The following is a 15,157-nucleotide window of genomic DNA, read 5'->3' as shown; positions in this document are numbered from 1 at the left end:
TTTTTTTTTTTTTTTGAGACAGGGTCTTTCTCTGTTGTCCAGGCTAGAGAGCAGTGGTATGATTTTGGCTCACTGCAACCTCGATTTCCCTGGCTTAAGCAATCCTCCCAGCTCAACTTCCTGAGTAGCTGGGAATATAGGTGTGCACTACCATGTGCAGCTAATTTTTGTATTTTTTGTTGAGACAGGATTTCACTTTGTTGCCCAGGCTGGTCTCAAATTCCTGGGCTCAAGTGATCCTCCCATCTTGGTGTCCCAAAGTGCTTAAATTATAGGCATGAGCCACTGTGCCTGGCCTGTAAATATTAGTTTATTAAATAGTCACATCTTTCAAATCTTGACAGATTTCATTATATAATATAAAATATTACACTTGTTAATTTCATCACTGATATTGTCAGAAAAATTTTTAAGTGTTGAGAAGCTGTCAAACCCATGGTGGCAGACATAATTTTCCCCAAATTCTACATTTTACTTTAAAATTTGAAGTGTATCATTGGCAACAAATGCTGTCAGCTGTTTTCCTTGAAATGACAGTCTTACTTTATTCATTTTTGAGAAAATATATGCCAAATACCTGAGTCTGTATAACCAGAATTTGTTAGTGGAACTTTCAAGTAAAAATAACGTTCCATGAAAAAAATCAACTAGGTTAGCTTGTCACTCAAACATTTGTACAAGTGCTTTTCCAGGAGGCAACTATTATACTGTGGCATGCAGTATAAAGCACTTTATGCATACTTTCACTTGGTTGCTTGCAGTATTAAGATGTGTACCCGAAAGTTGAGATTTGACAAAATTAATTATTACTGCTTTATCAAGCACATCCTAAGGGTGCACTGGTGTTTATTATTTATTTATTTATTTGAGATGGAGTCTTGCTCTGTTGCCCAGGCTGGAGTGCAGAGGTGCGATCTCGGCTCACTGCAACCTCTGCCTCCCAGGTTTAAGTGATTCTCCTGCCTCAGCCTCCAGAGCAGCTGAGATTACAGGTGCCCACCACCATGCCTGGCTAATCTTTGTATTGTTAGTAGAGATGGGGTTTCACCATGTTGTCCAGGCTGGTCTTGAACTCCTGAGCTAAGGTGATCCACCCGCCCCAGCCTCCCAAAGTGCTGGGATTAGCCACTGCATCCGGCACACTGGTGTTTATTTCAATGTGAGTGAGTGGTAGTGGAGACACAGTGCTGCCATGCTGTCCTAGCCAGAGCTAAGGCACCAGCCACTTACCCACTGTGGCTTATGCGCTGTTAGTGTGTCAATACAGTGAAAAAGGCAAATGATGTCTTAGTAATAGAATAAAAATAGACTTGACCTGGAAGTTTCCCTGAAAGTATCTTGGGGATCCCTAGGGGTCTACTGATCAACTTTGAGATGTAGGATTTACTTCAAAATAATCCAGGAGGGAGGAAGGGGAGGGGATGCCTAGATGAAATAGGAGTGGCCAGGAGTTGATCATTGTTGAAGTTGAGTCACAGGGGTTCACTGTCCTATTCTGTCTATTTTTATATGTATTGAACTTTTAAAATACTAGCTAATGAAAAGATTGAGTCCCAGGACTGTAGTTTTAGTACCTGTGTAGACAGTAGTGCTATTTATTGATGGGGAGAATCAGGGGAGCAGTGACAGGTTTTGGTTGGGGAATCTAAGATTTCTGTCCAGAAAACATTACATTAAGTTGCTAGGTTATATTCATCCGTTTTCATGTTGCTGATGAAGACATACCTGAGACTGGATAATTCATAAAGAAAAAGAGGTTTAATGGACTCACAGTTTCATGAGGCTGGGGAGGCCTCACAATTATGGTGGAAGGTGAAAGACATGTCTTACATGGTGGCAGACAAGACAGAAAACTTATGCAGGGAAACTCCCCCTTGTAAAACCATCAGATCTCATACGACTTATTCACTAGCACAAGAGCAGCATGGGAAAGACCCACCACCGTGATTCAATTACTTCCTACTGGGCCCCTCCCACAACACGTGGGAATTGTGGGAGCTACAGTTCAAGATGAGATTGGGTGGGGACACAGCCAAACCATATCACAGTAGACCACCCACTTTGCATATGTGGGTCTGGAGCACAGAATCCTAGTGTGGTCAGCTGGTATTTTAAACCATGGAACTGGCTGTGAGGGCAGAAGTGTGTAGAGAGACGAGGGCCCAGTTAAGCAGCCTCTATGCCCTGAGCTTGATGATGTGGCCTTGATTAACTGCCTCCAGCTCCAAGAGCCTTCACGGTCTTCCTCTGCCTTGGGAGTTTGGCACTGCCTCCTTGGAATTCAATATTTCATCCTCTGGTGCTCTGATTATCTCCTGGGATTAAGGGGCATTAGAAGAGCCCAGGAGAGGGAGGCAGCTTTTGGATTTCCTTGGAAAGCTCTAAGCAGATTTTATCCCCTCTCCATCTGTTATGATGGGAGTTCATGGGAGGGGGAGGGATCACAAGAAAGTGTGAACTCACCGAGACTCTTTAAGCCTAATTTTGACTAATGTTTGTAGCCTTCACCCACCACAATAGTTGCTGGAGTGGTTCAGAGATTAGACATTGTCATGTTTGAGGCTAGTCTGGTGGTAAAGAGCTTAATCTCTGGAATTCGATCAACCTGATTTCAAATCCCTTTCCCTTACTGGCTGTGTGACCTGGGGTGAGTTGCTAAACTCCTCCAAGTTTTAATCTTTGCCTGTCTAAAGTGGAGAGGAAAAAAGCATCTTCTTCATTGGTTTGGAGAGAGGGTTAATGAGGAAATTCACTCAGAGGGCTAAGAGGAAATCCTATCTCTACAAAATTAGCCAGGTGTGGTGGCATGCACCTGTATTTCCACTACTTGGGAGGTTGAAGTGGGAGAATTGCTTGAGCCCAGGGGGTGAGGTTGCAGTGAGCTGAGATTGAGTCACTGAACTCCAGCCTGGGTGACAGAGTGAGACTTTGTCTCAGAAAAAAAAAAAGGCTCTACTTATGGCAGATACTGACATACTCCTACCCTTTCCAGAAAGAATTCAGCTGGACTGCTTTGTTTCCCTTTCCCCTATCCTTGCCCCTGTTTCTTGTGTAAAGCAGTAAGATGTAATGATAGAATGAAGAGGGGCAGCAGTGACTCAGGCAGGTGACCAGATGGCTTTACAAGTGGTCCTTTTATTGGTCTTGTATCTTTTCTGCCACTCTGTTGGCTAAGAGTGCCCTGACCCAGTGCTAAGTGACTTATCAAAGAAGCCAACCAGGTCCATCTGGAGCTGAGTGAGGTCCTTCTGTCTAGAACATTTGGGAGCCTTTAGTGCCCTGAAGAGCATTGCTGCCTTCCAGGGATGGGATGGGATGAATGAAGTGAGGCTGCACCTGCTGCTCTTGGCTTTCTCAGTTTGCAGAGCTGACTTACTGCTTCCATCCCCTGGATGCCCCACCTCCTGTTCATTACTGGAACCCAGGTTGCAGGGTCCTGCCTCGTGTTCAGCATTTGCTCCTCTGCCCTGAGTCATTATCTTTTGGTCATTACCATTTAAATTTTGCCATCTAGGATGACTAGGTGTCAGTCCTGTTGGAGAGACTTGCACCAATTAAACTACTGGTGGAAGAGGTAGCATGGTGGTCTATTGTCCTGACACCTTGGGGTTATCTAGTGGGTGTCAAGGGGTTTGTCTGACTCAAAGGCTCATTCCACACCTCCTGCCGATGCTGCTCAGCAGCAGGTGAATCCTCATATCCTGTTTTCTAAACTTAAGACCTGTAATAGCCATGATCTAGGGTGGTACATCAACAGAGGACTCATAATTGAGACAGGCACCAAAGAAGAAACAGCTTTGGTAGTTATACTTGGTCAGACATGGAAAGATGTCAACGTAACTGCAGCTCAAGGCAACCTGGGGTCACTTTTCGTTAGTTGAACCAAGTTTCCCTATATACACTCCAAGTTCTCCTTTTAATTCTTTTGATTATACCAACTCCTCATGTACATCTTTCTATATCAATATTTCTATTTGCTAAGACTATACTTGGCCAGGTGCGGGTGGCTCATGCCTGCAATCCCAACACTTTGAATGGCCAACTTGGGCAGATAGCTTGAGCCCAAGAGTTCAAGACCAGCCTGGGCTACATGGTGAAACCCATCTCAAACAAAAAGTTAACCAGGTGTAGTGGTGCGTGCCTGTAGTCCCAGCTACTTGGGAGGCTGAGGTGGGAGGATCACTTGAGCCCAGGAGACAGAGGTTGCAGTGAGCCAAGAGTGTGCCACTGCACTCCAGCCTGGGCAACAGAGCAAGACCTTGTTTCAAATCAAACAAACGAAAAACAAACAAACAAAAAAACTACTTATGGCAGACACTAACATAAACACTGAAAATACAAAAATGCATGTTACGTTCCTACCCTTTCCAGCGTTTTCACTTTATTGGGTTGGACAGATAAAGATTAGAGTTGGTGTCACCATGCAAACATCTACAGGGGCCCATTATTAACGCAAGAGTGATGTGGGGCCTGTTTGAGCAATGTTGTTCTCTTTACTCAACTAAAAGGAAACCAAAGGCACAAGTGTGATGATGAATGCCAGCTGCCATCTACCTCAGTGTCAGGAAACAAGGGAGATGTTAGCATGCACCTTCTGAGATAGCGGGGAACTCCTCTCCTTTGTTCACCATTGTAGCAGCAGGATCTGGGACAGTCTGGGCCATTGCAGGTGCTCGATAACTTTGATCCATCAATGAATGAGATCTGGGGACAGTGGTCAGCTGGAGAGTGATGCCCTGTAATGGGAGCAGCTGCAGCTTAGCTCCAGTCAATTCTGCTGTATAGAAATATGGGCCCAAGGGTTCTCATATCTGATTTTTTTTTCTTCAAGGAAAGCCAGAAATCTTGACTTTTAGGTAAAATCTCCAGGTTTAAAAAATGTTGACCAATTAAAATGTGTAGGCAATTGTGTGTTGACCTGATAAATGTGTTTACAGGCCAAATGTGGATCAGATGTGGGGCCTTCATCAGGTTACAGAAAATGGCCTTTTTTGTATTAATTGCCGTTTTCGGTTTAAGTCCCATTTTCCACAGTAAAAAGGCACCAGAGAAGCATCCCAAAAGCATGTTTTCCTGTGATTCCACGAAAAAGCTTCGGGTTTTTGTGTATTTCAGGTCTAGTGGGAGCTGAATACCAAGTGAAATATACCAAGGTATTCATGGTGCAACACGGATCAGGTCCAGCTGCATTTTCCTGGCACTCAGAAAGGAGGGTGTCTACAGTGCTGAGATGGCAGAAAGAAAATCATCAAAATGTAAGTTGGCCATGCTTCCCAGAGCTCTTGAATACTGAACCCTGAGTGGCTGAGCAGCTCCGAGTAGTGAAACCAAGTAGCATGTGAAGAGCGGGTGGCAATGGAAAACCAGTTGGCGCGGCTCAGGCTGGCTGCCCAGAGGGAACTATATTTATACCAGCACTCACAGAGCAAGTTTTGCCTTGTCCCAGAAGGAGATGTCTAGCTGACTGAGGGTTTCAGAGGGGGTGTCTGAGGTCGCTGGTCCTAAGCTGGGTTCACATGGAGAGCATGGTCCTGCTTAGCCATCACCATCTGTAGAAAAGGTGGGCTCAGCGTGCACCCAGCCCAGGTAAGAAAGCAGAATCAGTACAGTGCCAGTATTCTGCATCTAGGAAGACTAATGAAACTGCTGCTTGGGGGAATCTCCTGGATACTATGCTGTGTTCATTTCAGACTGCCTGTGATTTAGAATTGTGAAGCCCAGGGTTAATGGAGATCATCAAACTTGTGTCTCTCTCATTCCCTAGAAAAGGGCGGTAAGGAAGGTGTAGAAGCTATCTGTGAGCCACCGCACCTGTCCCAGGCCTTTCCTGCTTCATCATCCCAAAATCTTCTCAAAATATTTTTTTTATTTGTTACAATGCTGAGCACAGTGCTTGATACATGGTAGATATGCAACATTAAAAAAAGCAACAATATTTAGTTTCACTGTGCCCAGGAGTCCTGGTCAGCATGTGGTGTATCTTGTCTCATTTAATCTGCACAGCAGTCCTGGGAAGTAGCTATTACTACCCCCATTTTACAGAGGAAGAAACAGAGGCTTGCAGAGTTTAAACAAGCTTTCACTGTAGTGAGGCTGAATTTCACCCTAGCCCTGTGGTCCTAGAAAGTAGTAAAGATTAAAGAACTCCTCTTTCCCTTTTTGTCTCTGATCTACTGTCAGATCAGAATACCTCCATCTGTGCCTCTTGTCCATCCTACTTCCCCACACCAGCTTTTTCCTAACCTTGTTGACTCCTCCTTAAAAAGAAAAGCCCCTTTCTTCCCAACCCTTGAGGCATTTGCAGATCTCATGGTTGGAGCATTCCCCTCCGTCCCCTTTTTTCAGCAGTCCTTGTCCCCCTGTTACAATAGTCTCATACCCTCCTCTTGAAATAATCCTTTCAAATAAAGTCTGCCCTTGCCCAAGTTCAGAGTTGGTTTTTCTTTTTTTTTCTTTCTTTTCTTTTTTTTTTTTAAATTGACAGTAACTAATTGTGCACTTACTTAGGGCTAGGGTCTGTACTAAATGCTTAGTAGTAGATGGTATCTCATTTAATAAAATAAAACTGTACGCTAGTATCTTTACTGTTACTGCATTTTAGAGATGAAGAATAAAGTCCAAGGTGACCCACTAGGGATTTCAGAACCAAAGACTTCAGAACCAAAGTCTGTCTTTTCTATTGTACTCCATCATGCCTGATGATGATCCATAAAGTCTTGGGCCCTCGGAGGGAAGCTGGCCTGATAAAAAAGAGGGTGTGGTGACTTGGGGCAGAGGGAGGTAAGTGTTGTCCAAAGGCAAGTGATCACTGAAATAACTCAGATCTCTAGGTGAGATTGCCTGTCATTTAATTAACACACAGATAGCTCTTTGATTCAGCACATTCTTGGGTTTGGGTTCAGCAGGTCTCATGAAGACGTAAACCCATATGGCTGATATGATTTGCCCCTGGGTTCTGCTACCTCTGAGTGCATGTCTTCATTTCTTCCGGCACCTGTGTGATGTGCAGAACCACTTTACCCATTCAGTGTACGTGTGAGGAGAACTGGGAAGTGGGAAGTTTCTGCCACTTGCTCCAGTCCAATCTACAAGCTCTTAGAGGGCAAGAAGAGAGATGGCCTGAGACCAGCAAGCTGTTTATGGCCCATCCCCCTGCTCTGCCAATGCTCCCTTCACACCAGCCAGGTCCTTTTCCAAGTAGAACTACAAGCCACAGTTGAACCCTTCTGGCCTCTTGTGGTCAAATTCAGCCATAAGCTTAATCTACCCAATAGTGCTGAGTCTCCAGGGGTCTTGGAGGCAGGTAGCCTGGTAGACAGCCTGGGCTTTGGGATTAAAGAGCCCTGGGTTTGAATCCTAGCTCCATCACAACCATGTCAGGAAGATAGAGCTTGGACAAGGTGTTTCACCTCTTTGAGCCCTATTTTCTTCATCTCTGAAATGTGAACAGTACCGCTGACCTGATGAAGGTTGGCAGATGAGACACTGAGAGCAAAGCCTGGAGTACTATGCCAGGCACATAGTAGAGGCTCCTTTGGTATTGCTTGCTTCTCTGGCTTGGCCACCCTGGGAAGTTGGTGTCTTTACCTGGTGCCTCTTTCTTTCCTGAGAGTAAAACTCTTTCCTCTCAGTTTCAGGGTCCTTTTTCCACAATCTCCCCAGTGACTAAAGCTCTCACAATGTTTTAAAGTTCTTATCATGTAGGCAACTGATGATTTAAGCTAATTTAAAATAAGTTTACACAGATTTAATAAATTACCCCTCCAAATGGTAATTGCATTTTTAAAAGGAGTTACCTGCAGATGACATTTTCAAAAAGGTTTATCTGCAGAAAGCAGATGAAATGGCATTACAGTCCTGGGGGATGCCCTCAGCTTTCAACAAGAGGTTCTCCTCGCTTCTGAGATGAAGATCTTCCTACAGTGGTCCGCTCCCCATGGAGAGGTTCCATTCCAATAGCTAATTGAAACCTCCCATCAAGCAAAAATGTCTGCAGCCTAGACAAGAGCTTACTTCCTGTCTTTTCCAGTCATCCAATCCTCAACAACTGCCCAAGCTCAAAACCTCAGTCATCTTTTAACCTTTGCTGTGGGAGTCAATTGGAGAAAGCCAATCACTGGTTGGCTCCTCGGCGTGGTCCCTCACATCCACTTTCCTCTCTCCATTTCTATTGCCATGTTCTTGGACTGGTTCCTTTTCCTTCTCACACTGCCATCCCTGGAATGAGTCCTAAATGCTTACCTGTTCATGTCAGATGCTGGGTTTTGGAACCAAACGCGCTTTGGAGCTCAGCCACTGGGGCACCTTGGCTCATTACTTAACCTCTTAGAACCTTAGTTTCTTTTTCTGCACAGTGGGATAATAACAGCATCCACATAGTAAGGTTGTTGAAGGATTCCAGTGAGATTCCGTAAAGACTGAGAAACTGTTCCAGTGTCATGAAGGAGTCTAAAGAGACATGGGAGCTAAACACAATGACTGATTCTGAACTAGACCATTTCACTCTAAAGGATATTGTTGGGACAACTGATGAAACTTCAATTTGGGGAGAAGACTAAGTGGTGCCAATGATCAATGTTAAGCTCCTGATTTTGATAATTTTATTATATTGATGTGGGAGAGTGTCCTTTGTTATAGAAAATTCAACACAAGAGAATTTGGAGGTGATGGGGACTCCAAATTGCGACTTAAGTCATTCAAGAAGAAAACTCTACTTGTAACTTTTTAATAAATTTGTGATATTTCCAAATAAAATAGTATTTAAAAATTTAAGAAGAAGAAAAATCAAGGTCCTATAGGTAAGGCATCTGGCCTAGAGTTGGAATTCAGGACATAGGTACTTTTTCCTTTCATCTTCCCTTGTTTGTTGTGCACATGGTAGCTCAAGATTTTCCTCATGCCCTGCTTTTGTCATGTTCTTTCCATGCTTAGAGTCCCTTCATGAGTTCCCATCAACAAAGTCCAAACTGTCTAGGCTGATTTGAAGGTCCTCCGTAATCATTCCTCAGTCTATAGAACTCCATGTTTTGGACATTCTTATTCATGTCCACCTTGAGACTTTTGCTCCTTTTGGTTTGTGCCTAGAATGGGCCCTAATGCCCCTGGCACTTGAACTGACAAGTGGACATTTAACTATTTCCTCTGGTCTATGTGTATTTCATTCTTCACACTAGGTGTTTTCCTTTCCCTGACCTGATTTATAAGATTACTGAGCTCAGAGCCCATAGCCACTAGTATGTAAGCTCCATAAGGGCTGGGAATTTGGCTTGTCTTGTTCACTGCTGAACCCTGGAGCCTAAAGCCCTGGCACATAGCAGATGCTCAATGGGTATTTGTTTATACATTTTGCATCAATGTCATAGACTTCATTGCATATCCTACAATGTGGAGCATTGTGCTCTGCAGATGGGTGCTTGGAAATATGTGTTGAACAAATTAATGGATGAATTGAATTGACCAATGTGAGTGTCACAGTTATGGATAGCCTAGTATCTCTGCTGTAGGAGGGCAAGATGCATAAGTGATCAGTAACCACACTTGTTTGGTTGGCACTAGGATATTGACTATACAGTTCCTATTGGAGGGTCAGTAGAATTCATGGCTGAGGATGACAGTCTTCATTGCATTATTTATGGACCTCTCACGTACCCTCCCTGGCAGGATTTCTTAGGAGTTGTTTGCACATGATCAATTTTGTCTCCTGGAATGAGGTGTCATTCTGACCTTAGCGGTGGCCTGCCTGATGAGATCTTTATTCGATAGGACTATGGGAGGTGAAAGGATGACAGGTGAGCCTTACAGCTCTATCAGTGCTCCCCCAGGGCCAAGGTCAAGAAAAAAGACCTTTAATACTAGAATCTGACAGGTTGTCCGAAAGCCATCTCTGTGGAAAATGGCAGACAGATTAAATGCAAGTAGATTAAAGGGACAGAAATTTGTATTTTTGAGCACCTGGCATATCAAGCGCAATGATAGACCCTTTACATAGATTCTCACAAAAACATTATAAGCGTACAGTAGGCTGTGGGTCATGGTTTTCCCCACCTCCTCACCTCCCAGTCTCTCCTTTTCTTACTCTGATCAGGTTTTGTCCCTATCACTCCTGTGAACCATTTTTTAAAAAAATCATGGTCACCAATGCTATAACTTACCAAAGCTAATTCTCTTTCCCCATGTGACTCAGTTTCTCAGCACTGGGCTGAGCTGACGACTCATTCCTTGAAATCCTTTCTTTCCTATGCTTCCAAGACAGTGGCTTTGTTCTTGCCTTGCCTCACTTAACACTCCCTTTATGTCTAAATTCTAAATGATGAAACAGCCCTTGGCCCTCTTTTCTTCTCTAGTTACATTCTCTCCCCAGGAGAACTTATCCAGTCTCATCTGTTTACTGATGACTCCCAAGTTTGTCTACACAGGGTTCTCCCTTGAGCTCTAGACTTACGTTCAATTGTCTACTTGACATTTCTACTTGAATGTTGAATTCATGTCTAAGACTCACAGTCAAAATGAAAGTATTGATTTCTACTTCTGTATCTCATACTCCTCCAGTAGAAAATTAAAAAGAGTGTGACCAGCTTTTACTCAGTTCTCCTGCCTATAGTTTTCCCTTTTCTTTACTTAAAGTAACAAGCACCATGGATTTGTGGAATCCTTGTTGTGGAAGTGGTTTGGGGATTTGCTATTCAAATACCTGCATTTTACAGATGAGGAAACCAAGACCTAGAGAGGGGAAGTGATGAGGTCAATTAATGTAAAGATAATTAACTGCAGAGCTGAGATTAGAAGCAAGTTTTTCTAACTTGTAGTTTGCATTTTACTCAGACCTTATTTTTCACTTTCTCCTTCAAGCATATGCACTTGAGGGAAATAGTGTCTTTGGCTGCTTACTTTATTAGCTGGTTTTCCAGCCTCACTCATTGTCTTCTTCCCAGCCCTACCAATTTCCAAGCCTGACCTTATTTTGGGAAATCCCACAATCTCTATCAGAGATGGTAAATACCTGACTCATATGCTGCTACTCCCTCAACAGTGTCCATGGCAGACATCACTAGTTGATCATGATCCTTTATACTGCTGAACCCTGAGGTAACCCCAGAAGGCTTCATAATACCATGTTCCAGACAGCCACTATCAACTGATCAGAATTGACTTTAAGATGAGAACTGTGTTCATCTATACAACCTCAAACTTTATCCATTCCTCTCTGGTCTCATTTTTTCATCTGAATCTGTCTTTGGAGGCTAGGTAATTTGATTTAGGGTATTAGAGAGTGCTAGTGAGACATTACATTTTACCATCAACATTTAGAAACAATGCTGATCCCCAAATATAACATTTTAATGGTGAAAATGTGAAGGCCTGAGGCAAGTGATCTGTCTTTCTTTAGTTATACTAAGCAGATAAATGGCTTCTGAGTTCAAGTTCAACTCAGCAATTTACCAGATGTGTGACTTTGGACTAGTCTCTTAATCTCTCTGAGCTTAATTTTCTTTAAATAAGTGTAAATAACAGTTGACATAAACTATTATGGTTCCTTTACATAAATAAATCTTAGACCCCAAAGAGATTCACCCTGGGAAAGCCATCAGCTTTCCAAAGTCCTTTTTTTAATGGTTCTTGCAAAATGCCTCACATTTTACTCATAGTACAAAAGCATTCAATCAACATGGCAGTAAAGAAAAACACATTGTTTGTAGCTTATCCTTTGAAACTAGAATAGCCAAGTGAAAAGTCAGTACAAATTCTTATTTTTACTGAAAAAATAGTACATATTGAAATTGAACGACTGTGTTTTTTCTTTTTTCCTAGAGATGTGATATACATATTTTCTGGTAAGTAATAGTCTATCACACATAAAGCAGACAGATGACCAATAAAGCTGTTTACAACTTCCTCCTCATGCAGAGCTCAACCAGTGGAACACCATTTCAGTAGGAGAGAATTTTGACAGGAAGAGGAAGTTAGAGTTCCTACCTACCCTACAGAAAACTTAAACTGGTTTATACAGAAAGGATTTTCAGCAAACGTGCATAGACACATTTAATGTGCTCTAAGAACAGGATACTGATTTAGCTGATTTCTAGCACACAGCATGAATTCATTGGTGCCTAGTTAAATAGGAATTAATGCCAGCGTAGAAGGCATTTTTGCCTTCATAGCACTAACAACTATAAAAAGCACACAGCACATATTTTGATCTTTAAGTGGGTAATCATGGAAATTGCAAGATCATATTCACCGGGTTAGCCTGATTCTTCATCTACAAAAATATTTTTTAGGGCCAGGCACGATGGCTCATGCCTGTAATCTCAGCACTTTGGGAGGCCGAGGCAGGTGGATCAAGAGATCAAGACCATCCTGGTCAACATGGTGAAACCTCATCTCTACTTAAAAAAAAAATACAAAAATTAGCTGGGCGTGGTGGCACCTACCTGTAATCCCAGCTACTCCGGTGACTGAGGCAGGAGAATCACTTGAACCCAGGAGGCAGAGGTTGCAGTGAGCTGAGATCATGCCACTTCACTCCAGCTTGGTGGCAGAGCAAGACTCTGTCTCAAAAAAAAAAAAACACATATTTTTTAGAAATATAACGCTTAAAAAAGTCTTCTGGAAACAGTGGAACTGCATCAGGACCAGCAGAAGACATGGTGATACAGGACTGTAAATGTAAGACTAGGAGTTTATTTTTCACATGTAGTTTTTAAATAAAGGGTCACTCTCTTCGTAGATTCCTACAGCCAAGACAAACTGGGATCACAGGAGATCCAGAAATCTCAAGCTAGTCAGCTGGCTTGAGTTACACCCTAGATAAATGCTGCTACAAAATAGTAAAAAACTCCACTGAAGCTGATGGACTGAAACTCTGACCCATGTGAAAAAGAGCTGTGGCTGGGCTCCATGGCTCATGCCTGTAATCCCAGCACTTTGGGAGGCCGAGGCAGGCAGATCACGAGGTCGAGAGATCAAGACCATCTTGGTCAACATTGTGGAACCCCATCTCCACTAAAAATACAAAAATTAGCTGCATGTGGTGGCATGCACCTGTAGTCCCAGCTACTTGGGAGGCTGACACAGGAGAATCGCTTGAACCTGGGAGGTGGAGGTTGCAATGAGCCGAGATTGTGCCATTGCACTCTAGTCTGGCAACAGAGTGAGACTCTATCTCTCTCTCTCTGTAAGTGCACAAAAAGGTTCATGCAAGGCCTGGGTCAAAGAATTTGTGATGGTGGATTATTCCACATTGTTGACATGCCAATATGTATGCTGGGGAAAGGGGCCCTCAAAGGATTCTGACCCAGAAGCACCTGAGGGAAGTGCCTACTTGGGATGGGAAGGAGTACTAGGATTACTCTGAGCACTTGGGGAACTGTACTAGGGTTACTGAACACAACAAGGTGTTTTAGGAGAAGCTGTTCTGGAGGATTAGGCTATTTTGGTTTTGATACATGAATACTTAACGAAGAGCTGCAGAAAAGAGGCAGTCTTTCCAAGATGTATTCCTCAGTCATCAGTGGCTGAAACTTCTCTGAGCATATCCGGCTGGTGACATTGGCATGATCCCATTCATTGTCTGGAGGTGGGATCTGATGCTGCAGATTGTTTTGGGATGCTGACATAGAGGATGATTTGTACATTGAAGTTGGCACTATACCACTGCTTAAATCCAGTCACTGGCCTTCTTTTTCTGCATTGTAGTCCAGAAATATTTTTCTAAAAGTTAGACAATCTGTAAATGTGAGCAGCATGTGGAATGTGTGATCCACCCCTCATGGTGTGTAACCTTGCAATGAAGGCTGCCATATTGAATCCAAGAATCCACTCCAGCAGCTGTTCTTCAAGATAGTTTTCTACCAAAGAAATCCATTCATTAAAAATAGGTGTGTGGGTGAGTTTATTCTCTTTCATGTCTTCAAACTCTTGGTAGTACTGTCCCCTGGAATTTCTCTGCAATAACTGGAACTTATCCATGATAATGTTCTCTAAATATCCAACCACAGCATCAAATTCTGCCACTGAGGCAGAGGAGAAGGATAGTGTTAAGTTGTCTTTCTCTATAGTGTCTGCTGTGGCCACAGTCATCACATCCCCCACCCCATGCTGATGGCCATTGGCCTCCTACTCTGTCTACGGCTCACTCGGCCCCCAACTCAGGCTCCTGGGCTGCAGCCATATGCGGGCTGGCCTCCATGTCTGGCCAGGCTGCTCTGCACCTACCGCCTTCCACAGATGTTTAACTTCCCAGAGTGGTTTGAGAGTGTATGTGGCTGAAGTTGGGGTGTCACGCATTTAGTCTTACACCTGCCACCCCCTGGTTGTTTTACAACCTTGGGCAAGTGATTCAGCCTTTCTGAGACTCCATGAGGACCTCACATTGTCCTTAAAATGTTTCAATTCAGAGTGCCTGGCATGTAGTAGATGCATAACAATCAATTCAATTCATTCAACTAATATTTATTGAGCATCTACAATGTGCCAAGAATGGTATTGGTGATAAGACAAAAAAACAAGGCAAATAAAGGTCCTGTCTTTATGGAACAAAGGAGGCAGCTTGTGTTTGTATTAAAGATTTGGTGACTATTTCTCCCAGATGGAATCAGTCATCCCAAGGACTTTTCTTTACTCAGGGCTCCAAGCTCTCCCAGCATCTTTTGCGCCTGGGTAGGTATCACATCCAGGAGAGAATGAACATGATGTCTTCTACTCCTTTACATCATGTTCTTGGAGAAGGATGGTGGAATTTGGCCAGATATCCTAGCTTTGAACTGGAGCTGGGCTTCAGAGGTGCTCTTCTGGTCTAATGAGAGGCCTGTGCCTAAGAGATCATGTTATATCTGAGCCCAGTGTTCACTATTTCCAGGCTCCTTCTGAGGCATGTGGCACTCGGATTTTTGCCAGCTAGATAAGCCACCCAAGCAAAGAACAGATCTTCCCAGGAATGGCTGTAATTTCTTGGTGGGGAGTTTAATTCTGTGACCACTGTACAAGGTTCTGTGGAATGAATATCATGTCAATGCTATTTAATAATATGGTAACCACTGACCATTTAATTACACGGTAATTGTCACTTAGTGGCTGGGTAATTGCATAGTAAGTACCATCTAATTTCAGGGTAAAGGGTAAATACATGATTATTTCAGCCTCCTTAGGCACAGTATAG

The 15,157-nt window shown here is 43.2% G+C and overlaps 1 pseudogene; it reads right to left on the bottom strand.

The window, feature by feature from the left end:
- Nucleotides 1-13,427: 13,427 nt before the first annotated feature.
- On the bottom strand, nucleotides 13,428-14,079 carry LOC105551277 (annotated as a pseudogene).
- Between the last annotated feature and the right edge of the window lie 1,078 nt (nucleotides 14,080-15,157).

This window comes from Mandrillus leucophaeus, unplaced genomic scaffold (genome assembly GCF_000951045.1).
Source record: "Mandrillus leucophaeus isolate KB7577 unplaced genomic scaffold, Mleu.le_1.0 Scaffold514, whole genome shotgun sequence".
NCBI classification, from domain to species: Eukaryota; Metazoa; Chordata; class Mammalia; order Primates; family Cercopithecidae; genus Mandrillus; species Mandrillus leucophaeus.
This window is presented reverse-complemented; position numbering and strand designations above follow the sequence as displayed.